The sequence below is a fragment of the Daphnia pulicaria genome, chromosome 4 (assembly GCF_021234035.1).
Source record: "Daphnia pulicaria isolate SC F1-1A chromosome 4, SC_F0-13Bv2, whole genome shotgun sequence".
NCBI lineage: Eukaryota > Metazoa > Arthropoda > Branchiopoda > Diplostraca > Daphniidae > Daphnia > Daphnia pulicaria.
Genome location: NC_060916.1, coordinates 6,161,653 through 6,188,770, shown reverse-complemented (window position 1 = coordinate 6,188,770; position 27,118 = coordinate 6,161,653). Strand labels below are relative to the sequence as shown.

Sequence of the window (27,118 nt, the reverse complement as noted above, 5' to 3'; positions counted from 1 at the left end):
CTGCAGTATTTTTATATTTATTTGGCTGATTCGGTTCTGATATTCAACTAAATTGGTTTTGTTTTGAAATAAATCCAAATCCACATTTCTTTGTAAGCCTTTAAGATCATTTTAAAGTTCATGGCTCAATCCACCAGCCACGTTTACTGTTCACAGAAGTTTCTTCTTGGTAAAACCCTATATGACTTGTCAAAGAAACTGTTGGAGTTACTCTTTGGGATTAGAAGTTCATACGCAAAGAAGACGTCACTTACGCTTCCCAAATCCGGTATTTTGCATGTAATATACAATAAAATTTCAATAGATCTTCATTCATAATTACGAATATTTTTTTGCGGACACTTTTCAGGAATTTCGTAGAAAATGTACTATGTATCCTCTGATTCCTAATGAAATATCAAGAACGGCTATTAATATGGTAATACAGTGGATAATACGGTTCTATTAATATGCAAATAAAATACGCAATTAAAATATGAACAATTGTTGCCCATACAAAATAATTCTTAACTTCGGTAAACATATCTTCAACATGGCAGTATTTAAAATTTGCTGAATTTTCATCTTTTTCAGTCATTATTTCCATTTTCTACTTTGCTTAAGCATAATTTTTTTTCCGCCCACTCAACCAGAGGAGCGGCCACGTCACTTGCCGTGGCTCGGGGTATCCCGATAGACTCGGTTCTGAGATCAGGCAATTGGGCCACGGAATAAACATTTACGCGTTTTTATAGACGGGAAGTGACCCATACTATCGCTTTGACAGAAGCTGTTTTGTCGCAAACTCCATCGCTTTGAATTCACTTTTAAAGTCGAGCGGGAGTTTTTGTCTCATAATTGCTACAATTGCTCGAGGGATCGCGAAGCAATCCCGCTGATCAATTCGAATTATGATAAAAAAACACCAACCCTAACCCACCCTATCCCACCCAGATGTTAAAGTCTTGTTTGCTTGGTGTCAAAACAGGAACAAAGGAGGAAAGAGTGGCGGTTATGGGCCGGCAGGTGCCAGGAAGGAAGCAGCCAAAAAATAAAGAAGCAGCAACAGAATCGTGCAACCCTTTTACCCAACCGGTTACTGGCCATGGAAATATTCAAAAATTTTTTTTTTCTTCAGTTTTTCTGTTTTTCATTTGTTTCCTTTATGTTTGAAAGATGTACGGTCAGATGTCCCCGTTATCCCCTCTAGTTTGTTTTTTGACTCGCACTCAGCAGCTTGAAAAAAGTCTGAGGTTTAGGGAGGCGACGATGTCGCAAATTATCTTAGAAAAGCTAGTAAATAAAAGTGTCAACACACTCCTTTCGATGTTTTTATCATAGTACGTTGGGTTCAATTTTGAATCCGAGTAATTTAAACACTTGCTGACGCGCTCTATATTCGAAACTTTAATTGGACACTGTTTTCCTGCTTCTTTCTTGAAGTTGCACGCATGAGTTTGTAAAAAAATATATTAGGTTTCTGAAAGCATAAGGCAATTATAATAGTGTATTTATCTTTACAGTTTGAGCATTAAAAGTTGACTATTTACAATGCCATAACTGTTTTACGACGCTCAATTGATGTAGTTTTTCCCACTGAGAACAGAAAATTCGATCACGCCAAACTTTAGGGCAAAACACTGCTTTCGAAGTGATTTCACCGAATAAAGCTCAAGTCCACATATTGTGAAACTATTGGATTTTAAGAAATTAAAACTTGCTTATTTTAAAGTTCAATCCAAGAAAACTGGGACTGTTTCCCAACTTTTTTGGCTTTGGGCTTGCCAGCCAACCAAGTTACTAATCTTTATTCGTAAATCTTTTCAAGTTTTTGGTTCTCCAGGTGTTTTTAATTCGTGATCGAAAGAAAGATATTCGTAAAATGTGTCAATATACTCATTTTTAATCTTTAGTACATATCTACTTTTTTCTCTTTTCCACTCATAATTCATAACAATCTTGTATGCTTTCGTGAACAATAACCACCAAACTTCAACTTCCGTGTAGACCGAATTCCGATCAGTGATGCTAATTTGTTTTTATAAAAATCCACCTTAACCTGATAAAGACGGTTAGGCTAAGTGTCAACTTGTTCAAATGAACGTCGGGCCGTATGATGGCACAAGAAGTTGCTGAGCAGGCAATAGTAAGCAATTTTAATTTTCTTTATCTTCAACTACGATTTACTGTGATCGATTTAACTTTTACAGATGAAGCAAAACCAATCTGCCGAACAAAGCGAAAATCGTCTTTGAAAAATGCGTAGAAATCTTGCCTCTCATCTTCTTCTACACCTCAACCAGCAAATTAACAGCCAAAGAGAAAAACCAAGGAATTCTTCGATTGTAAAATTGAGTATTTTGTATCTGTCACAGTTGACTAATTATGTCACCCCTAGCTGAAAGAGAAAGCGAAAGGTTGGTGAGAGAACTCAAAGACGAAATTGAATATCTAGATGTGGAATTGACATGTACTAGTAACTTGGTTAAGATACAACGACCACTCAGCTGTGGCTCTTATCCTGCCATCGGCCGACCATTCCGACGCAGCTAGCTGCTCCCCTGTAACCTTCACGAAAGGCAAAGTGGACACGTCAGCCCCCATTCGGATCTCAGGAAAGCCAATCAGGACACTAGAAGAGGGCGACAATGAAACGTACCTCGGCGTACCAATTGGATCTCGCCTCCTTTTTCGTCATGCTTCATCTACACCCGACAGCCTTGTGAAAGTTGCTGACTCAGACCGTGCGCCATGGCAAATACTCGAAGTTTTCTGCAGTCACCTTCTTCCCTCCATCTCACATCGCCTTGCAACTGGATGCGTCGAAAAATCTTTTCTACACGACCTTGAGAAGAATTGTGCAGACTTCCTCCGTCTAGTGTCTAACGTCCCACACAACGTTCACAGCGATTTTCTATACGCCGACCGACGTGTTGGAGGCCTAGGAGCCTCTCGTCTCTCTGAAAACGCCGACGTTTGGACCATAGCAAGAGCTGCCCAGCTTCTCGACAGTCGTGATAGCACCGTCCTTTTGGTGGCCAGGGTGCAGGTTTCGAAAAACATCTCCAATGCCCTGAAGATTGAGCCATTCACAGCCTTACTATCAGACTACCTCTATGGCTCCCAAACTGGTGGTCTCTACGACATTATGTTGCCAGCACAGGAACCAACACCTGGTCAAGGGCGAGACGTGCCTCAGATAGACTCAGGGTAAGGATCAACGTATCCAGCGATAACACCAAAACCTTATTGGTCGATGATGACGTCTCCTTCCGCTCTGTCAAAACAGTAAGAGGCCCCCGCAAGTCATCCGAAGCCGACACACCATCAATCTCTGTTCAGTACCACACTAAGATACGTAAGGTTTATGTGAATTATTAGACTTAATTTCTTGAATTTGTTAGATGGTGTTTTATTGGTCGAAATGACGTTGAATGAATAAAAAAATATCAAAAGTCATCAATCTCGTTTTGTTTTACAAGATCTTCCTTCCACGTAGCATCCACCGTTGCTGTTTTATAAAAAAAGTAATTAAATTTGATAAACAGATACCTTATTTATCACCTTACTACCACACTAATACTAAGGTGCCTTCACCCATGGTCTCCTTCTCGAGACCAAGTCTCCCGATATGGTCCACCTTATCTCATGCCGGACGCCACTCAACTTTGACGAATGCGAACTAATCCACCAGTCCAGACTTGGTCTTCTTCCCTTTCATGGAGCCCCCAGTTACCAACCAAAACAACAAACCAAGCATGACCACAAGACACGACGCGGTACTCGATCATCTGAACAAAGCCCTCACCAAAGCTGTACACTCGGCCCGTGTCAACTCCTGCTGTGAGGGAAGCCTTCAACGCCAAGATCTTCTCATCACCACCATTGAACTACCCGTTATCATCGATGTCACCATCCCATTCGACGAGCCGGAAAACTTACAGGCGGCTCACGATGAAAAAGTAAGGAAGTACAAGCCACTGGCCACCACCTTACCTTTCGTTGTCGGATCATTAGGATCGTGGCTGATGAATGGTCTGCTTTTTTCAATCCGTCCGACAACAAAATAAATTATCTTTTTTTATTGTTTTTAAAGATGGAAGAGTTTTTGGACGAGTTGACTACATGTAGTGTGTGCATGGAAAGGTACACCAGCCCTAAGGTACTTCCTTGCCAACCTACATTTTGCGTGGAATGTATTACGAACTGCATGGCACAACTACTGTGGTATGAACAGGTAATAATTAAATTTTTTTGTTTATTGCCTTTTTAAAATTAATTTCTTTTATTGTATTTTTAGCTGAAATGTCCCTTATGCAGGCAAGGTTGTGAAGTCCCTTTGGAGGGCTTCCCGGCAAATTTAGTTATCCAGCGACTCCTTGATTTGCCTGCACCTGCAAAGAATGCCTGATCTTGAATATGCTCCACTTCCTCCTCCTGAACCAGTAGTTATTCCTGATCCTCTACCAGTGCTGCAACCGCGCCCTTGTGGAGGAATCGAAAACGTCAAGGAGCGAATTTATGTATTTTTTAACCGCCACCTTAAAGTGTCACCGAAGTAACGATGGAGTTCTCCATCGTGTGTCGCTTACCATCTCAGGTAATTGATGTTTTACAAACCTTTCCTGCCACAAAATGTATTTTAACTTTTTTTTTCGTTTTCAAGGTTTAACGGAGCTCGATGTCGCAATTGAAAGCCTTGATATTTCGGAAGGAAGAAATATGTGTGCCTCATTAGTTGACCAGAGGCTTCTTCGTTTTGGATACATGACGGAAGAAGAATGGTTAGTTTTTTAAAATTAAATTTGTCTTCGTTATTAATAATATGCTTTTTTGATTTTTATTCAGTTGTGGGCCACAATTTTTTTTTGGCCAAAAACGCAATGGATTGGGAACGAGGGAATGATGTTTGCGGCTTCCAATATGGAATATATAAATCAACCATACTGCAAGTAATTGCAAAAAAAAAATTGATCTTAGTATGAGCAAAACATCTTGGAGACACAACCACCAAGAGATATTCAGGTGTCCTCTTTTCATTAGAGATGGACGAAAAATAACAACTACTACAAATAATGTCATCGCGTCCACCTAGCTATGAGCTATGAGTATGGACATTTTAATTGACATCACAATGCACATGGTTGGATGAGGGGGGGGGTGGCTCTGTCTAAAGAGTTTCTTCTCATCTGCTCTATACTGTCTGCTGTGCAACAAATCCAGTTTTATTATAAAGATACAAAGGCGTTTACGGGGGGGGGGGGCATTGCCATTGCGTTCCAAGGTTTTGTTTAATTCAACTCGCTTGTTTTGCCACCTTTGAATGTCTTCGTTGAACCTTTTGTCGCTGTGGCTTCTTCTTTGATTTTCTTCAATCTTTTTCAGCTATTTCTAACATTTGCCGGGCATAACAAAACACACGTAAAAATGAAAATGTGGCCGTCGAGATGTTTACAATCCCACGGGGGAAGCTTTTTGAGCCGTTAAAGAGTTTGTATTAGTGGCATTAGCCCACGGTCGTGGAACTCAACCAGGAAAGACACCCGCCTCTTTGCCATCAAAGGTTCGCTCTGCATCGCCAGACTTCACACGCGTGGCCAGACCCTCGATTCTGCAGCTCCGAAACTGGAAGAAACGGCTCTGCCCCTGAGTCTCTCTGAGGTACGTTCGGACGGTTTCAGACCATACTTCATCCGCCTAACCCATGTTCCACTTTGTATCTCGGTGTTCCCTCACATTTTTACACTTTCAAATAGTTTCCTTTAATTTTTATAATACTTCAATTCACCGTATTTTATTTTATCTCATTGTGTATTTTTATATCCTATATCGATCTTTATATTTTATATCCCCTCCTTCTGTTTTTAAGTATTTCCATGGCAGCCTAGCATTTTGTCAATAAAAGGGTCGTCTTCTGACACGAAAACCTATATTTACCCTATAATTTCTTTTCTAAACATTACCAGCCTTCTACGTAAAAAAATCATGAAGTAGAGTTGCTTTGTTGTAACCAAGTGAAATATTATTTTAAAAAGGGCAATAGAGGTCCATTTCTATAGGTGATCTGATTCGTTGAAATATCTGGGCCTGTCACTAAACTCAGTGGCCTACAGCCTTTTGTTCCTGACTAATGAACTGATTGGGGTAAAATTCGACTATTCGAGAGACTATTCACTAATTACTATACTAATTTACTATACCTACTATACTAAATTACCAATTTACTATACTAAATTACTTAACACGGGAAAGCTCGATAAAAAAATGGGGTAAGCAAATACGAGCAGTAAATTTGTAAACTACAGTTAACACAATTCAGTCGAGCAAAACAAACGAATTAGTTTCCATTGGTAGCTATTCAAAGAAAAACTGGAGGAGGGGAAATGGAGACGGCCACGAACACAACGTCCCCTCATGGAGCGGCGAAAATGAAATGACTGGATTTTTAACTGGTTGTCGTCTGCTTTGCATTGGGACCCATTGTTTCCAAGTGTACCAAAAATTCAATAAAATTTGAATGTTTTGATATGAAATGAAGATGATATGAAATGACTGGAGAAATTGAAAATGATATGAAATGACTGAAGAAATTGAAGATGATATGAAATGACTGGAGTTTTAACTGGTTGTCGTCTGCTTTGCATTGGGACTCATTGTTGCCAAGTGTACCAAAAATTCAATACAATTTGAATGTTTTGATTCTCAAGTGTGCTCTTTTCTCAAATACCTTGTTCCTTGCATAGAATTATAAAAAAATAATGAAAATAAATAGTAATCGAATAATCAAGAGCATAGTATGCTCTTTTCCTGGCCTAAAATCAATTCAAATTTTCTCGTCTGTTGAAATTTCTTAATTTCTTTAGTAAACCTGCTCGTTTTAAACCTATTATATTTAAGTCTAATTGCATAATCCGGTATAATGTAATCTAATAAGCTTGATGATAACCTCAACCCCCGATAAAAATATATTCTCACTTGGCAACGTTGCCTATGCAGCGCGGGCTCCGCTCTTTAGCCGCGAGGATCTCCAGCACTAGCAGCACCAGGTTCTCCGAGGCCCTCACCCCCGCGGGCTCAAGTCACGCTGGAGATATCCTCGCTGCATCCGCTTCGCGGCCGCTTGCATCGGCAAGTTAGCGATTAAATAGTAAAATAATTCTGAGAATTTTAACAAGATATCGTTAACCACTTCACCAATAGCGCTTAACAACATGTAGCAAATAGCAATAGTGATTTGAGGTAACAACGGGGACGACACTCCCAGAAGGCCAGAATGTGTGATGTCATTTCCCTACACAGACACTTAATTATTCAATTAACAAGATTTTTTGTTTTTATTGCTTGATAATACAACACCGGATAAATGATTCACACAAAAACACATTTTAGAATTTAAACGTGAAATACTTTTTAAATTGGTGATACTCGACAACAATGTGTAAAATTAAAATTCCATCAGACGAAAAGAAATTTCTCATCTCACTCAGATGCAGTGATTGTATTGTTCTTATGAAAATTTTACGTGTAAGAAATTTTGTTAGCCAAGTCTTACTGAACTTATTTATAAAATCTGCATCTGTTTTAGGTCTTGAGATTTTTGGATCTTCACCCACTGAAATTCTGATTTTCTAATGAAAGTGTTAGCAAGATCATGCAAAGCTGTGTCGAAACCTGCTTTGAGACACATCCAAGTGGTTCGTAATCAGCTTCTTTAGCTGTTGTTTAGACTTTTGATTCATTTGTCTCTTATTTTAGAACTCGTGAGAAAATCTACTGAAAATTGTCTGAGTGAAATGGGCATGTCACTGAACTCACTTTGCCTGCAGTCTTACATTCCTCTCTTATGAACTGATTGGTGACATTTTAGTGCCTGCATCTTTTGAAATCACATAAGTTTTCCAGATCTTCCATCTTTCTGACCCAGGTCAGGAATCAGCTGTCATTGATTTTAAAGGTTTAGCTGATGCTGGAACACATGCAAGATCTGTTGGGGGCAGTCTAATGAAGTTGTTCGAATGAAAATTATATTATTTTAGATCTCTTGAGAAAATCTACTGAACATTCTCTGAGTCAATTTGTGCATCTGCTTTACGAACAAAGGCCGCAGTTTCCTCTACAAGAAACGAAAGGATCGTTAAATTGCAAGGTAATCATAGTTCCATTTTCCTCTTAGCTCTTTAATTTATCTAATTGCATCTTATTTTAGAAGTTCAAAATGAGAACGGCTGACTATGATCCTTCAAGGCTTATAAGAAGTCTAAATCTCCCAAGCCGAGACCGAAAACATTAGCTGTTAATTCCAATATTTTTGTCGAAGAGCGGAATAACGGTCGAGACGCCGTCTAGTCCTACGTCGATACGCCCACTATCTACGAGAGCACTGAATCAATACCCATACCGGATCCGGCGGATAAAATGCAACAGCCGGCACGGATTGCAATGCCGAAACGATTTGAACGACTTGCCAATCGATTGATCGTTTCTCCTGAGTGGAGGCGGAAGCGCCCGTCGTGACTATTTCAGCTGGACCAAAAAAACATCTTCTCCTCAAAGCATTGGCGCTGCTCCCCAAGACTACGTCAATTAACCGGATGTTGCCTTTATCTCAGCCAAATCAACTGACCAAGAGTTTTGGCCGCGCCCCTGTGCCCTACGAATTACCCTGCGTCCGAGAGTTGCTGCGCTTTCTGTTGAGCCTCATCAATCTGTTTGGGCGAATGAATAACAAAGCAATGATTCATGTTGGTCTTAGACTGCCCACCATAGCGGTGGAAACAGGAGCGGACGTGATTGCCGCCGTACCATCGCTTCAAACCCCGATCCAATACGAAACGTGTCGGTCACTCTTTTTGCTTCTGAATTTCAAGTGACTATCCGTGGTAGCCGCCGCTTGTCGCGTATGTTTCTTGCTTTTCGAATCGGCACGAACGCAACTTAAATTCCAGCTGGAAACTTATCTGCTGAAGCTTATGGAGATTGTGGCTCACGAGTCACCAAAGGTAGCCTACGAGCGGCTGTAAGTCGCTTATCTGCCGAAGATCGCAATATTCTTTATGAGCATGCAGATCTTGAGCAAGAGTTGCAAGACACATTTTTTTCTTTGAGCAAAGTGACAATGGAGGCTGTCAACAACAAGTCAGGGTACTCTTTGCCTTCATCTCTCAGGTCTAAATCTGTAACATAACTTCTTCAATTGGCGATAAAAGATGGTAAAAAAGAAATGGGAGAAATTTAATTTTTGCTTATTTTCATAGCTGTTGTATTAACGATATTGGTTTCCTTTTATAGAAAAATCTGGCACAGACTATCGAACACGCTAGTAAAATAGTCAACTCAGTAAGAAAAAGTGTCCTCGATACTAAGATGAGTTTGAACTTAGCAAAACTCCGACTTCCAGCGAGGAATGCTACTAGGTGGAATTCCTAATTCTACTTGTAAGATCATAATTTGAGTCTTCGAAATGGCCCCTGAACTTAATGGAAAACTGAATGTCACTAAAAAACACGGAAAAATTGGAGCCATTCGAAATGAAATAATAAAGGAATTGATTTTCAAGCTTTGAATGTTCGAAGAGGCTAGTGACGACTTCCAAGACGACTGTGAAACTGCGGGGAACGTGATCCCTGCCTATACTTAGACTTGGTAAATAAACTTTCCATAACTATGGAAAGAAACGGTTTGGAGGTGTTCAATCCTGAAAGTCCCTTGACTGGTAAAACCACAAACTGCAAGTCTGTTGCGAAAGGATTGCTCGCCTCTTTAACGTCAAGGTGCAATTCTTGATCCGCGTTAAAAAAAAACCCTTGATAAAATCATCTGTATTATCAGAATCTCAGGTGTTAGAAGCTGTCAGGGAGGAACTAGAAAGCAACTTAAGAGCCCTGCGTCAGAAAATTTTTGAATTTAAAAATAACACCAATTCTCATGTTCTTTTTCACAGGTGCTCGCAATCATTATAGTGCTACAAATAAATCTGAAGAATCTAATCAAGCAGAAAACAAATGTATTCCCCCACCACCGAAGAAAAACCGAAAGATTCTGTACAGTACTGTTTTCAACGAGCTCATCCATAAAAATTCTTCTTCCCCATCTATGGTTATGGATGAGTTTGAAGCGGTGGGTGGGAGTTTGGCTTTCGTCCAATTGATCAGGATTTGAGGGTGGTGTAGAAGGAGTTGAGAGTAGTCTCAGTAGTGCACAAAGTGTCAGGCATCCGCTTACCTCCAATAGGGTGGTGAAATTTGACTCGTCAAAATACACTCTCTGTTATAGTAATACAAGTACACGGCAGCACCAAGATGAATACAGGCAGTAAAAGGTCTCTCCTTTTTACAGTCTACCAACAATGACTGACTTAAATCAAATTGCTTAACTAAAGTGTTAAGTTTCATTAGGACCCCCAATTGTAGTGTACTTAATGCAATACCTTGTATTTATTCCCACAGTACATACACGAATACAGTACACTAAAAGAGCAGTATAAAGAGGTCTTATTCTGGAGCTGGAGCTTGAAAGAGAGCTGAAAGAACTCTTAGCACTTTACGTGCCAAATCCACGAGTATTTATTCTCAAAAGAACACGTTCAGGCCCAATTAAAGTGGGCCTGAAAGACGCGGGCCTGAATGACTGGGCCTGAATGTCGTACACCCCACTGGGGTACGTACACAAACACCTAATTAAATAAGAGTGTGGACGCATCCAGATCATGCGTATGATGGAAGAGGAAAAGAAGACAGGTGAAAGAGCCCGAAACTTGTTGTTACTCTTACAGTCTATTTTGACTTATATCCGTCGAGGGTTAGTTGAGCTAACTGGCTCAATACATTCCTTCTCCCTTATTGAGGAAAAGAATTAATCCTCTTATTGTAAAATAATTTTTTGTATTGAGAAGGAATAAAATTGGTAATTGGAAGGATATAAGAACTCAAATGGGTATACATATTTCCATCACCGGGGTATAAATGAAACAATATAAGAACCATAAAATGTGCATGTTAGGGATGCGCATATTTTCTATCACCGGATAAGGAAACATGTAAATATCCTGATATGCCTTAAGGCTAAATTGCCATCACCATGTGGAGTGTGTTTCCTTTCCCTTTACTGAGAAAAGAATTGGACCTTGAATAATGTAAAAATCAATCAAAATGGGTGGGTAAACATAGACATTCAAAAGATAAAACAGTGAAAACAAAATAAGGCAACGAAACTAGAAAGGCAATAAAAAAAATGTAACTGGTGCTAACAGGTTCATATGGCTGATTCTTTTTTCGTAATCTGAAGAAAAGGGTGTTTTTTTTCAGTTCCTGTTCACCATTCTAGACCAATCTTCTGGTAGTTATGATCAAGCCATTGCAAAGTCCGGTTGTGTAGTAAATCTTTATTCTTAAAGTTTGATTCTAAGTAAGTGAGTAAGTAAGTCGAGTAAATTGCACGTTGTGAGATTCATTGAGGTTTTTAAGATCAAATTTATTTTTTTCCAGCTGGGCGTAGCAATGATGTGTCTGAAATTTGAAAATTTTTGAAGGGTTCTAGGTTGAGGTAGTCTTTTTCTGTTATTGGTGCATCGTCGATTGTAGGCAAAGTGTTTTCTACGTCAGCTTTGTTAATTGTGACAATTGTTTTTTTCTGGTTTCTCCACTGGTATAGGGCATAAAGATAACTTCTGCTATATATATATATATCAAGAACAGAAGTACCGGATCTCTCATTTCTACGGAGATGAGAACCCAGACTCTGATAAAATCAACAAAGATAATAGGGTGATTGAAGTAACTCGCATGTTGGAAAAATAGAATCTCCCTCTAAAAAAAAAAATTAAAAAACAGAGAAGAAATATACTGAAGAGGAGGAAATATTGGAAATATTTATCTATCTCTCAATGAAACAAAATAAGATTACCGGAAAAGAGTCTTACTAATTATTTCATTTGTAGGATGTAACGTATGTTATTCAGCAGTGTAAAGCCTCCACAACCCGACAAAAATAGGAAGGTTACAACGAGCGACTTTTGGCAACGGAAATTGCGAAAGCCAGCACACTTAAAGATTTAGTGGGCGCTCAGCAAGATAGGTCTTAAGTTTTTCGTCGGCAGCAGTAGAACACCTTTCTCCAAATGCTTCCAAAAAGTAAACAACCATTCGTTGGAGAAAAAAATGTTTATATTCCTCTCATTTGAATATTCTAACAAATAAACATTTGTTAAAGGTGCAAATGGTTTTCGCGTTTCCTCTTGACTTAAAAAACATTTATAATCGATCACATTGACAACGATATTCTGTCTCGTTTTACTTCACCATTGAATTGCTCGTTGTGGTCTAAATCTTCCTCTTTCTGCTCTTCTTCTTCTATCTTGTATTTATCATCTTGATCAATGCCATCAACTTCAAGTATAAAATTATGTAAACAACATGAAGAAAAAATAACACTTGGAAAAAGATCCAGTCGAATCATGCATAAGAACTTCAGTAAACGAAAAGATTTTCCAATCGGACCAATACCCGTTTTATACTCGAAGGATCATCATTTAGAGTACCTTAAAAAGTCTACGGGACTGTGACTGAGTGGGTAGGTCTGTCTCCCATGATGTGAAAATTCATGTGTAACCATAAAAAATGACAATTTTTTCTGTAAATAACAATTTGTACGTATATAGTCCAAGAACAATTCACGATATTGGTCCATTTCTCTACTGACGTTGAGAGACTTGAAATCGACCTCAAATTTCATTAGCGTCAGGAATATTTTTAATTACCTGCTAGTATTTGGTGTTTTTGTCGACCGAAAATCGCACTGTTTTCAAAAACTCGAGCATCATAGTTTGACCATGGCCATCCTGTTCTCACACTTTAAGCTTTTGTTGCAAGAAAATTGCAGAATCATATCACAATAACTGTTTCGGCATGTGTAAACCCTGAAATGCTCAAAGGATTGGCCAATTTGTTAATAGGTGCTGTCTACGATGCCTGAAAAGAAAGAATTTATTATTCATATTTTTTTACCTTCAAAATAAAACACAACAAGAAAAAGATATTGTAACAAATGATTAGCTTCCAAACTTATGGTCGTAACTAACGACTCTTTATTTATTTTATGTTCCGTCGAACACTGGCACTATTCACGATATTCCGCAGCTTTTTCCTCATCTTCAGTTAAAAGTTCTAATTCTAAACGTGTCCAATTTGCTGGCGTAGAAAAAAGACTGAGTAGAAACTGTGATCTTAAAAAATGACTATACATTTGCAGCCTACTTCCTCCAACCATCCCGTCGTGTAAAAACATTGCATATTCTGAAAATATTGTGCATGATGCTTATCTTTTTTGTCTTGGATTAAAAAAAATTGGAAGCTACTTTTCTGAAACAAATTTTGAAAATTTTGAAAATTGGGAAAATTTTGGAAAATTGGGATAACCGTCGGCAAAGTGATGCACATTCTCTTCTGTTACAGTAACAGCAAAACTTTTTAAAACCTGTAAGGAAAAAGGATTTTCGACGGTTAAGATGGTGGATTCCGTCATGGTCTACATTGAGAAGAATTTTTTTGTCTTTTGTGGCAGCTTCTCAAGAAGTGAGAGAAAGATTTTTTTATAACTGCTTTTTCATGACAAGCACCCACTAAAATGCCATCTGGAGTCGCAGCAAGATCAGTGCGTTAAAGAAACTTGCAATCCAGCATCACAAACCTCAACATGTTGTGAAGATTAGACTTTTTCATTAGTTTTTTAATTGAGAAGTTCTATTACTACCATGTTTTATTCCCTTACTGAAAATAGATGAGGGTAGAATATATATACAATTTCTTTATAACATGATATCAATATCATACTCAGTAGCTTCAGATCGGAACGTACAGCAATCAGTTGGGTAAACCTTGTTGGAACAAAGACTTTGAAGGATTGTCTAACGTGTTCTCGTTACTTCGAATACTAGCTGCTGTAACTCTAACCTTCTTGACTTTGTGCCACTGCTTACTATTTGATTGTTTTGAGTAAACTATTGTATGAGTTTTTGTAGTTCATGGGTTCCCGAATAATATAAAAGAAGATTTTCGCATGTCGTCTGTATTTCAGAAATTGGTATATGTGCAACACTTTTGTCATAAAGTGCAGTTCATTTAGCTGGGAGTTAATTTGTACTAGAAGAGGAACACACTTTTCATTAAATGGTTCTATTAACCAATGCAAGCCAATGTTGTCTTATCCGTTTTTAAGTTTCTTTAACATAAGTGAATCATTGGATGCAAGATCGCATTTTTAGTTTACAATTTTTCCTGCATATGAATGCAATTAGTCAAAAAATCTAAATCTAAATGTCGAGAAATAGCGACGCTGGTTTTTAATTTCAATCCGAATGTATAAAGTACAAGTTCAGTTTAGAACACTTCGTTGTGAGAAGAGATAAGGGAAAATTGACGAGAGAAAGAACCCTGTGTTAGCGAGGTTCTGTGTTAAAGGGAGAAAGAGAGACCTATGGTAGCGAGGTCGAAATGTGTTCTGTGTGAGCAAGAAAAGAAATGCAACCTGCCGTGAAGCAGGTGAGACGACTTCTGCAAATGCGGGCAAAAGAGAGACAAAGATTGCGTTTTCTAGAAAAAAGTGGATGAAAGAGACTTTTCTGATAGGTTCCTGGTTCATTCCGGATGGCTCTGGATGTGAAGACTGGTTTGGTGTGTGGTTGATGACATCGTTGACACCAATAGCGGGACGGACATTCTTTCGGATTGTTGTGGTAAAAAAAAGACAATTGAAACAGAGCTTTTTGATCTTGACGACTTTTACTCGATCTTCCAATCCTTTAAATTTGGTACATTGAGTTTGGGAATGGTCAAGCGTCACCTAAGCAAAATGGACATCTTCTTCCAGAGAATGGTGAAGAAGGTTGGGATGGCGTGAATTTGACTTGTTTTATAAGGCAGGGCAAGAAGGTGTGACTTGGTCGTAGTCATCATCCATGATTTCCATTTCACGTTCAATGGAAGTTGTTCATAATTCGTTGAGAGTCCAATCAGTGGTGCATTGATGGCATGTGAGATTTCTGCGCACGTCGATGGCAAGCTTGTCGATAAGAAAACAAACTAGAAGATAGCCGTAGAAAGCGGGGGCAGTTCCAAGAGCTTCGCGTTCTCGAATATGAGATTCAAGTTGATCTGTAAACGAGCGTAAACTGGAACGAGTATAGCGTTTGTGACGGGTAGATTGATGAGTGCCTAGCTTGAAGTGAGCGATTACGACTTTCTTGGGTTGACTGTATTGTTCACGAAAAATATTTTTAGCTTTGATGTAGTTTTAGTTAGAAGATGTGTGACCTAGTAGAGCGGTTTTAGCTTTTCCCTTGAGCTAAAGATCAGAAAGTTGAATTTAGTAGCGCCACCGAAGCTTTTTGCTTCCACTTCTGATTCGAAAAAGTGCCAAAAACTGGACCAAAGAAGGATATTTCCTTTAAAGACTGGATTCGAACAATGCACCAGGATTCAAACACTCTTTGAATTTTTTCTCCACTGCTCGCTTATCACAACAGTTTTTGTCCCACCCTCTCAAATTGCTCACATCAACGAAGTTTTTTCTCTCGATCTCGTCTCGTTATTGTACTGCTCTCATCGAAGCGGTTTTGTCTCAGTCGATTATCTCAGATTGCTCTCGTCGTAGCAATCTAACAGAATATTATTTTTATAATGTATTATTTATCAAAATGAGTAGGCGTAAAGCTAGAGCTGACATACGGTTAGTAGTTAGTTGTTATTAAATGTTATTTGGTTTTGCCCAATAGTAGTTTTATGTTTAGTTTAGTAACGTCTATTTGGTATTTTATACTAAAGTTAATAATGGCTAATCGTCTTTGTGGCTAGAAAACATTAACAGGGTGATTAACTAGACTATATTGCAGCTGCTCAAATTCAACTAGGCAGCTGGTAAATACCTGCACTATAATTTGTTGCATATTGCTTTGCGTAAGTGTCCACAAAGACAGCAAATAAAACCTTTCCATTGCACTTGTATCAGTAATGTTCATGAGTTTATAAACAGATCAATTTCAGTCTAAAAGGTACTTCGTCATCGTAGCTGATTTGGATGATCTTATTTGGTATTTCTACTCTTCCCAGGTAATTTTGGATAAGCATTTTTTTAAATTCCTTGTGTTCTGATATATCCGTGTTGCATAAAAAAAGAAGTAATTTTACACTTTCTGTACCATAACATAAATAAAAAACGAGTTTTTTATGAGCATTTCCTTATAGTTTTTGTCCATGTAGCAAGTATATTTCAACAATAAATGATTTATTTAAATCTTTTCTGGATAATATAATCGACATGACTAAACAATCTTTTTTTGTTCTAACTTCTAGTGAGCAACAGCTAGTTAATTGTGACTCTAACAATAGTGTTTGTCATGGTGGATGGTATTTCAAGGGCTTGGGAATATAAAAAAAATTATTCAGAAAAACAATCGCTCTACCCTTACAATGTCACTGTAATTACAAATTCATTTTATTCGCGCGTTTAGTCTTCTTTTTCTTGGAAAATGTTTGAGTCAATTATAATATTAAACTTTTTTCCAATTCAGAATAGCACCCATAAATTCACTACATCAATGATCGGATCGACGGTTGCTACATACATCAACATTGAATCTAATTCAACCTAGTACTAAAGAATACATTCCACCTAGTACTAACCAATACATTCCACCAAGTGCTAACCAATACAGTACACCTGTTGCTATCCAATAGATATCCTCTGCTACAAACGAATCGATTCCCCCTGCTACTAACCGATCCATTTCACCTGATTCTAGCCAATTCATTTGAGATTTTACCTGATGCTACCCAACACATTCCAAATACAGGTAGAAAAAATGTGCATCAAGCTTCACTGTTTTCTGGTTCTTCAGTTTCAACAATTTTGCCTAATAACATGTTATAATGAGCTGTTTATAATTTCCGATGTTTCTAATTCACCCCATGATCCTGGAGTCTCTTTCTACAGAGAAGCTGTCGACATCTGTTGGCAATTTGATGCAGCTCTAATATTCTCGAGAGTTTTTAAAGACGCACAAAATGACAAATCAAGCGGGAGGGCAGAATGGAAACACTGGAAAACTTGTCATTAACAAGCTGGAATTGGCCCAAATTATCAGTAAGATATTTTCATCTAATCATTTATAACGTGATCGTAAAAGTAATTGAAATTTGTTGTTTAGAAGCTGTTTAAGATAATTTCATACCAATGCCTAAGAAGTCCGACATCAGTAGTCATCACGGTGAAATTCAACAGTACATCAAGGAAGAATAAATAAGAAAATTGAATTGTTGTCTTTGAATTGGTTTTTCATTAAGTTTTCCAAATAACTGTGTTAATTATGTCAAAAAGTTCACAAAATAATTGTTTTCCAAATAACTGTGTTAATTATGTCAAAAATGTAACCAAGAATAAAGGCCTAGGTTCCAAACAAAATCATCATCTTACTTTATTTATTGAATAAATTTATTGAGAATATATTACACTATAGTAAAGCATGGTATTTTATGAAAATATGACGTACTTGTGAGCACAGACCATTTTAAAGAAATGACCATAGTTAAGCATAGTTCGGCTGTAAGGAACTATACTCACAACTAAAGTAAACTGTCTGAATTCACTGTAGTTTACTGTAGTATCACTATGATTAACTATGTTCATTTTAGCATTGTAAACTCTGTGTTAAACTAATTTTTTTTGTTTCTAAATCCTCCTACTGTTACAAGTAAGTATTCTTAATAACAATAATTAAATTCAAATTATGTGCTTATCTCATTTCGTAATTTTTATAACATTACACTATGATCGAAATTTAGAAGAGGCGTTTACACTGCCGTAGCATGTGATAATTTGGGTGTGAATAACGTATGGTTGCTGTGGGATAGACTCTCCTTGGAGAAGATTACTGGATCGTTCGTAATTCATGGGGAACCTCATGGGAAATCTAAGGTTACGTTTAAATCCAGATTAACGTCAATCAGTGTTAGATAACGAAAGTTAATCTGTCGTTGTTACAATACATTTGTTGTCTGAAGAAGCGTTTTGATCCAATGTTAAAAAAAAAATATTTTGACATTCACTTATATGACTATAATTTTCGTAATACAATATCAGAAAAGTTTTATTATGCTTTATTGTGTATTTTTTAGTGAACTGATACTTGAATCTGATAAATTGTAATGGTGTCTCTCCAAAATCGAAAATTTTTATCGAGTAGTAACATTAGATTCAGAGAAGATGAGATCCCACCAAATCCACCCAAAATAGATTTTGAGCTAGTAAAAAAAAGTCAGGCCAAAGGAGTTCCAGGTGCACGACATTAATCCTAAGAAACCAGGTCGCGATTTATTACTTTTCACTGAGCAGCAAATGGAGTTTTTTAAAAGAGCTAAACGGTGGTTTCTTGGCGGCACTTTTTGAATCATTAAAGCCCCCTTTATGCAGCCATGGTCCATACACGCCATGATTCGTGTATCGAATGAAATGGAGCAAGTCCCTTTAGTATTTGTTTTATATCCCGAAGAAAAAGGTGGCATTATGAGAAAGTTTTAAAATTATTCTACGAGGTTATTTAAAAAAAAACAAGCCAGAGTCGTTGAAGTAGTGTGTGATTTTGAAAAGCTGTGTGGCAAGCAGTGCGCCTAGTTCTTCCTTTTAACCAAGTAAAAGGTTGCGGACTCCACTGGACTCAGTGTCTTTTCAGACAGTTAAAAAAGATTGTTTTCGTTTCAGCATACCGCAGTCATAAAAATGTGAAGGTTTTTTGCAAACAAGTCTTGTGCTTCCATCTACTCCCAGTTACTAAGATTGAAAATGCCTTTTACCACCTTCTGAACTAAGTGCCTTCAGTAACCAACGATCTTGATCCCCCAAATCTAAAGAAAATGGTTTGGGTATGTTCTTTATTTCTTCTTGGTGTCAACACTATAGAAAGATGCGAACAAACAATGACGTAGAAGCTTGGCATACGCGACTTAACGTGCACTGTGGTCCCTGACAACATGGTTGCCGATTGCAGTATATGTGCTTTTCGCCCCCTTTCCTGTCCACTCCTTCGCTTTTCCCCTGTTTCCTATGTATCAAGGCCTTGTATATCGATACAGATGGGACTTGATACATAGGAAACAATGGAAAAAGCGAAGGAGTGGGGGCGAAGTCACATATACGGCAATCGGCAACGCCGAATAAAATGCTTGGAAAATGTGTCGAAATGGGGGTATCACGAAAATCGTGATATCTCAAACATCTCAAAGAATTATAAAAAATCCTTTTGGATTCTAAAAGAGGGATGAAAGGGCTACATTTTGTAACAATTAGTTTTTTTTTACAAGCCGAATATACGGCTAAAAGCGATGTAGTCGGACGTGGAGACTTTGGGTTTTCGTGATATTTCACGATTTTCAACCGTGATTATCTCGTGAACGGGAAAAGATAAAAATCCGGACTTAATTCCGTTGGAATCGCCTTGCGATTCTGAACAGATTAGACCTAGTCCGGATTTGTAAAGTTCTTTTCCGGATTACGATCCGAAAAGTACCCCCACCATTTCGGTCCGGTTGAGTGGGAGATCGCTTGTTAAATCTGCCCATTTCGCCAATCTCTCAGCCCCACAGTCTTGTTTAACCACAGGCTCTGGTTGTTTCCGCGTTTGTGTGCTCCTCCCTATTTCGTTGCTCCTTTCGTTTAACCACAGGCTCTGGTTGTTCCGCGTTTGTGTGCTCCTCCCTAATTCGTAGCTCCTCGCAACTTGACCGCCTCACTCCTATAAACGGAGGCGCTGGGCGGCAAATAGTGTCGAGTTGTGTGCCTTCCTCCAGCTAACGGGGTGGCGCCGGCATCCGACCTAGGTTTCGGCTACACCCGGTGCCCACATCTATACACGGTGGCGTCTGGCGCCGGGGCTGTTCGGGCTAGGGAGAGGGGGGGCCAAGCTGGTCCTCTTTCTATTTCTGCCCGTTTTACAGCAGTAGCTTGCGGCCGTTGCTTTCCCCTTTAGTTTTGTGCCTCAAGTCTGTTTTCCAATTTTTTTTGACAAGCTTTTACTGCCCTCTTTTCCTTCTCTCTCTGTATACTCCCTAAATGTGATATCACTCCGTCTCGCTAATACACTGGGCCATACACGGTCTCCGAGTCCATGCCCTTTTATAAAAAAAAAATAATACTATACGGTGGAGTTCCTTCATGCTGGCCAGGCTGAAGTGAATGAAGTTTCCTCGGCCTAATCCCTGTTCCACCAGGTGACTTTATTTGCTGGGAACTCTCGGAGTCGGTCAAACCCAGGAGGAGCAAGACATCTTCTGTTCTCGTTGCTGGCCAGCAGCTCAACCAGTTGATGCGGACATCATATCTTTCAACCAATTAAACGCGCAAGCGCTAAAATAAATATTAAGCGCAACTGCATCGCACTAAATTTAACTTCTTGCAAGTCTTAGGCTGAAATTAATTGCGCTAACATATCGTGAATAGATGATATAACAATACGTAAATTATTGTATATGGGCGGATGGATATCAGACGGAAGGAAAAGGCGGACTAGCTTCTATTGAGCTGTGTATAGTCGGCATGAGACCATATTAGCCGCACAAAAGTGACATGAAGCTACGCATGTAGCAAGCGTGTAAAGACCTAGCGCAAATATTTACTATGCGCGTTTTATAAATTATATGATAAAATGAATTGCACTAAATTTAGCGCATCGTGCGAAAGTAAATCATAAGCGATATGCACGCTTACATAGCGCTAGATCTAGCGCGAAATATTTGACTTAATTATTTTTCGAGCAATGAGCTTCGTTAACCCTTTTCCGACCGTCGGGACAATCATTTTTGACGGGTTTTCAGTAGTGTCTGGCGGGCGCAAGTTCACGGAAACACGAGAAAAAAAATCAGCCAAATTACCTCAGCCTAAAGCTGTTTTCTCAATGACCTACCTACAGAATTGAATCGCCTTTTGATTATATTTCAATTGACCGATCGTGTGTCGAGGGTTATAGTTTCAGTCCATTCGTGAGTGTCGTTATTGAGTTATAACGGTTTATCGTTGAGGGCACTAGATGCCCCGGCGCAATCGCCGCCAGAGGTCACCATGAAATTTTTATGCGCGCGCTTGTCACTCTTGTGCCACCGGGTACCCGGTGGTCCGAGGGAGAAAAGCGTTGTTTAAGGAAAATGATTGGTGGGAAAACTGGCCACTTTGGCGAACAAGATAAGGTTCATAGAGTTGGTATGACTACGGCTCCTAAACTCAAAACACGTGCAAGCGATAGATGTGTTGGTGACAAACCGTTCGACGGGACAAATATTCACAAGATTGGCTGCTGATGTAACTGTCGGGACCTTTTTTCCGCCAGATATGCCCCCCCCGGGACTTCAGTGGTAGTGATATTTGGCCATTCCCGTCGTGATAAAACATCAAAACGAGCGAAAATGTACATAAAAAACTGGGATAATAAGTTTTTTTTACTGGGTGATTTTCAAAGATCCCCAGTAATCTGTACACCAAAATTCAGTTGGATACGGCAAAATTTTTCTTCACATCGATAAAGGGTTAACAGCGAACGGGCGACGCTTAGCGCTAAAATCACGAACTGACGCGCGGTAAGCGCTAAAATAACGGACAGGCAAGCGCTACTCTTCCGGCCAGTCACCGCAATCGTTTTCCTTATTACGCCCGTTAATTAAATTTGGCGAAATTTGGTGTGATGCGTGTTAAGCGCTTGCACGTTTCGTAAATAATACGATAAAATGAATTGCGCCAAATATGGCGCACCGCGTGCGTAACGTGCCCACGTTCGTAGTACGTTTCATTACATTTGCAATAGTAGAAGCCGGGTGAGAACACCCCCACTTATTCAAGGATGATGGCACTCGCACCGCTCGCTCTCCGCTCCCCTTCCCTGGCTATAAAGAGGGTTAGAGAATGAAGCATTTATAAACCGCTAGGTGGCTCTTTTTTTAACGATTTGAATTTGAAGTTAAATTATAAATTTAAATGGAATGGAACAGTTGGACATCCTGCGTTGCCAGGTCTGGAAATCAATTTTGTGTCCAATAGAGCAAACCAATGACGCGTACCCCAGCCATAGCAACCTCGCGGTGGCCTTATTATGTGAACTATTACTTTGGGCAATGTGGAGTTCTTACGGGTTTTGGGATGGTCCCTTAGATTTTAGTCTGTAGTTTTACTCTAGTTTATAATGGTAAAACTCTGTTACAACCGTTAAATAGGGAATTGAACATGAAATTTTTTTATGTAATTATATTATTTTTTTGAATTCCCATGTTAAAAATGAATTAAACGCGTTGTTTGCGTTTTGTTTTAGGGAAGAACGGGGAGAAAAGGGAGAATGGGACGAATGGGAGGGAGGAGGCCGTAGGAAAAAAAGGGGACCCACGTTTCTTCTTCTCCCCGAATCGTGGAATGTAAGTCAAAAGGATGTGAAATCGCGTGTTATTTAATCGGACAAATTAACTCGACATAATTTTCCTAGCAGCTATCAGATATAGGGTGCGGTGTCCATACAGAAATGGCATTCCATGGAAAATTACGGGCGTTCCATATAATGAAGTCCTACACAGTGTGCAGGACATTTACCTACAGTGGGATTACATTTATGTGATAAAATAAATTATACTTTTTTATTTTAGTTTAGGCACTGTTAGCAAAAGAAAGAAATTTTTCTTAACAGAACTAAATTATATGTTGAACTTCTGAAGGAAATAATATAAAAAAATTATCTTAAGAGATTATAGGTTCTGATGAATCTGGGATTCTGTTTCCGTTTCCAGACTGAAATTAAATAATAATTTCCAACATTTTTTTTTTCCCAAAAATCGGTGATTTTTTTGGAATACCAAAGAAGTAGCCAGTTTCCCGAGCAACAGCGATTCCTAATGACATGTAAATCGCGAATGATGGATCGATTCCGGCAATTTCAAAATTCTTTAGATGAGCAACCTATAATATACAAAATTGTAAAAAAAAATCTTTTGAAATCTTTTAAATGAAAACAAAAATAATTACGTAATTGGACATTTTCCCATTGTAGTCAACAGGGCAGTTCTTCGTGTACCCAATTTGCAATTTGTAGTATAGTGATACTTGAAAAGTGAGGAAACATAAAACAATGCAAGTGAATGGTCGTGATGTACCAACTATTCTTCTAAGCCGAGAATAGATCCTCTGGAGCCGATTCTTGAATTATGTGGATCTCATAATCAAGACCAGTTTGCTGACACAGAAAACGTTTATTTTCCTACTCATTTAAATTTATTAGATGCAAAAAAATGAAAATTTCTTACGAAGCATTAATGATGACAGATTCTTTTTATTTTTAAGTTTTATTGTTCCTAGATTCACAACCTTATTCTTTTACAGTATTTTTCCTGTCCGATGTTTTCGGCAGTGACCAAAAAATGTTTAACTACAAAATTCGTTGCCGTTCTCTTAGACGGTTGCTATACTTCAACATTAACCATCTAATCTAATTCTATCTCTGCTTTGTAATCAGCTCTTTTGAAAAATAGACCTATTTCAGTGGGTAAGTTTGTTTCTAATTTCTTCATTTCAATCAAACGCTTAGTAAAGGGCTATTGGTGATATTGGTGATAGGGCTTTTGGTGATATTGGATAAGATCGGATAAGTAAAAGATGGGTATTGAGAAAGTGGGTAGCCCTGTCTCCCAATATGTGAAAATTCGTGCCTAACCATAACAAATTACAATTTTACTGTAAATTGTAATTTGTACGCATATAGTTCAAGAACGATTCACGATATTGGCCGATTTCTCTACTGACGTAGGGAAACATGAAATCGATCCCAAATTTCATGGCTGCCAGGAATATTTTTAGTTACCTGCTAGTATTTAGTGTATTTGTTGACTGATCACACTGTTTAAAAAAATCACGAGCTTCATGGTTTGACCCTGGCCATCCTGTATTCACACTTCAAGCTTTTGTTACAAGTACATTGTAGAATCATAGCACAATAACTCTTTAGGCATGTGTAGGTTGCGAAATGCTCAAAGGGTTGGCAAATATGTAAATAGGTGCTATGTCTACGATGCCTGAAAAGAAAGAATATCGTGAGTCATTCTGTTTTCAGCCATCAAAATAAAATACAACAAGAAAAAGGTATTATTACGAAAAGATTAGCTTTCAAACTTAGGGTCGTAACTAACGAATCTATATTTATTTATTTTATGTTTCGTCACACCCTGGCACTATTCGCGATATACCGCAGCCTTTTTCCTCATCTACGGTTAAAAGACCTAATCATAAACGTGCCCAATTTGTTGGCGTAGAAAAAAGAGTTAGAAAAAATTTAGGTCTTAGAAATAGCTTTTGAACTACGATTGTTTAAATAACTATTATTCTAATAGCTAGGACGTCAACCTCTTCAGAGCTTCAGGCGACTCAAGTCGTGAGACCAGCTGAACAAAGTATTATAACAGGTTATAGGTCGAATGTGCCCAAAGCAAGTGAACCACGGACTCTTGCTTCCATTGTTGACCAAGCCGTGAGGCCCGTTAGCAATGGTAAAATTGTCTATATTCGTAAATTTTTCCATTACGTATTATTAATTTATTATTTGCGTTTCTAGAGTTTTAAAAAATGACTAAAGATCAAAACCATCGGTGTTGGCAACAAACTTTTTGAAAGTTTTTTGTCGCCCAAGCCAAGAGATGGTAATTTTATGGATTGGAACTATGTCTTGTGCAAGATATGATCAATGGCTGGGAGCAGCCAGAGACATTTTAGCTCATTTGAAAATGGTGACCAAGAACAATTGTTCTAATGTTTCTCATTTGATCGAATCCACTAAAGTAAAGAGTTTAAATAACCCAAAAATCCAATCCCTAAACTGTTGGAGATGTTGCCAAACCGTGGTGGTTGCCAAACCCCACCAACTGTTTAGTACTACCTTCTTTGTGTTCCCAGCCCTTTTAGTACTGTCTATGTCTGTCAAGTGTCACTGTCAATGGCTTCACTTGATAAAAGAGATTTGTGCTGACAGGTATGTCACCCCCGAATAAAAGTTACTTGCATACAATATTGTTTATTTAACACTTCACTCCAACATAAACTAAATGTTTTAACAGGACATTCTCGGACATGCTTCCCCATATTTCATAGGCTTTAGTTTCCAAAGCAACGTCTATTGAGGTAATATCAGCCCCTTTTTGGTTTGATTCACTTTTGATGACAGAAGCCCATGCACTCTTTAGTGGGACTATGTTTCTAGGCCACATTTTAGATCGTATTATGCAGCAAAATAATACTTTTCAAGCAAGAAAGCCAGAACTTCTCCTCGTTCAGCACATGATCTATGGATGGTTTGAAACCCAACACTTCATTTGTAAGATTAATGAAATCTTAAAATTTGATATTCCTGAAACGGAAAACAATTTTAACAACTTGAAAGTAATAATTTGAAGACCTTGCAAAAGAATATGATTTAAACTGGAATTAAACTTTTTTTTCCAAAAATAGGGTGCTTTTGAGTTCATTGGACATGGGTTGCGATCTGAGAAGGTCCAAATCGCATGAATTTTGGATCCTCCAGATGAAGAAACACAATATTTAAGGAACCCTACAAGTTTTTCAAGAATCTTATAATCGACAATCTTTCAAAAGATGAAATCGATACGTTTTAAACTCGATGTTTGTATTTTTTACAGAGCTTTTTTTCCAAGGTCTTAACTACCAATTGTTTGTTTTTTACCAAATTTCGTTTAACGTAGTAGCGTTTAAGAGTAGTAGCTTCTTCGTATTGATTTTATATACTAGATAATAAGATCTTAAAATTTAATTCTAATAAATGCAGATAAAAGCACTGCGCAATCTTAGGCAATTGTAGAATAATAGTAATTGAAACCATAGAAATAAAATCTAGTGCTAAATTAAACAAATGTGATTCTCTAACAAAAAAACTATTTTAAACGGCTTTCTAAATCATTACAAGTAATGCTATGGCAAATTAATAAATGGTAGTGAAACAATGTCTTGATCAGATTTCTAATTAGCGTTTGGGGAGTCTGTTTGGAGATGAAGAACTGGTTAAATTTCAATATTTCAAACTACCACACACGCACAAAGAAAAACGCAATTTAGATCACACAGCTTGCACTCCCCGAGACTCCAACGACGCAACGAGAATGACGAAAGAAGAATGAATAAGAGTGGTACGCCAAGGTACTGAATTTTCCCCGACGTAAAAGTGAAATCGGCATGTGGGAGATAACCCTCCCCAACCCTTAGTAGGCCAAGGAAAAGTAAAAAAAGGACGGGGATCCTACTAAATTTTCTGATTTTGATTTTGTGTATCTGAAAAATGGAGAAAATTCAGCACCGCCCACAGAAAACGGTGGATGGTCCGTTTTGAAATGGGAGATGACAACTTTAAATTAAAATTGCACACATTCAGGTTCATTTTAAAAATAAATAAAAAATACCAAGCGAATCAGCGTGAACAACTGTGTTGTTGCAAGGACCCTATTGACTTGCATTTTTTACGTGATCTCTTAAGGAGTTTCTGATGCACCAGTTAAGGAATCATCAAGTTTCTTAGAAACAATATGCAAAGACCGTTTGCTTTCCAAAGCCTTTAATGGGGTCTTTGCATTCCCATGTAGCCTTAATTCACTTAATATTTTTAAAAATATGTAAGTTTTTTATTACATTGCCATTTTTTTTGGTAGTTCTCGACAAAGTCTTGATGTTAGTCGTCACTCAGCTCGTCGTCATTTCCTTTCAGAATTTGGGAATGCACTAAGGCAACTTTCTTTTTCTACCAGATTTGTTTGATAGATGAGACAGGGTGTCCAAGAATAAGTTTTGGGCTGGTCGAATTCATTAGAGATTTGCTAAGACTTATACTAGACATTTTTTTAACAATGAAACTTTGCACATTTTGCCCACTATTTTCTATTTGCTTTCTTATCCAAAGATCAAACTGGATTTTTAACACCATTCCTTTGATTTTCATCTAATCATGTGATATTCTCAAAACGTTAAATTTTAATCAAGATACATGACTTGGTCGCAACACTGATTAGTTAACTTCGCATGGATTAGCCCATTTGAGGATCCTTAGGGGTGACTCAGTTTCGATTAAGATGTAAGG

General features: G+C 38.2%; 1 long non-coding RNA gene across 1 annotated transcript; it reads left to right on the top strand.

Moving 5' to 3' along the window:
* Positions 1-24,910: 24,910 nt before the first annotated feature.
* LOC124335907 lies at positions 24,911-25,994 on the top strand. The gene is made up of 4 exons (XR_006916949.1): positions 24,911-25,009; positions 25,095-25,158; positions 25,221-25,416; positions 25,486-25,994. It is a non-coding gene; the product is annotated as an uncharacterized LOC124335907 (long non-coding RNA).
* Positions 25,995-27,118: the final 1,124 nt, after the last annotated feature.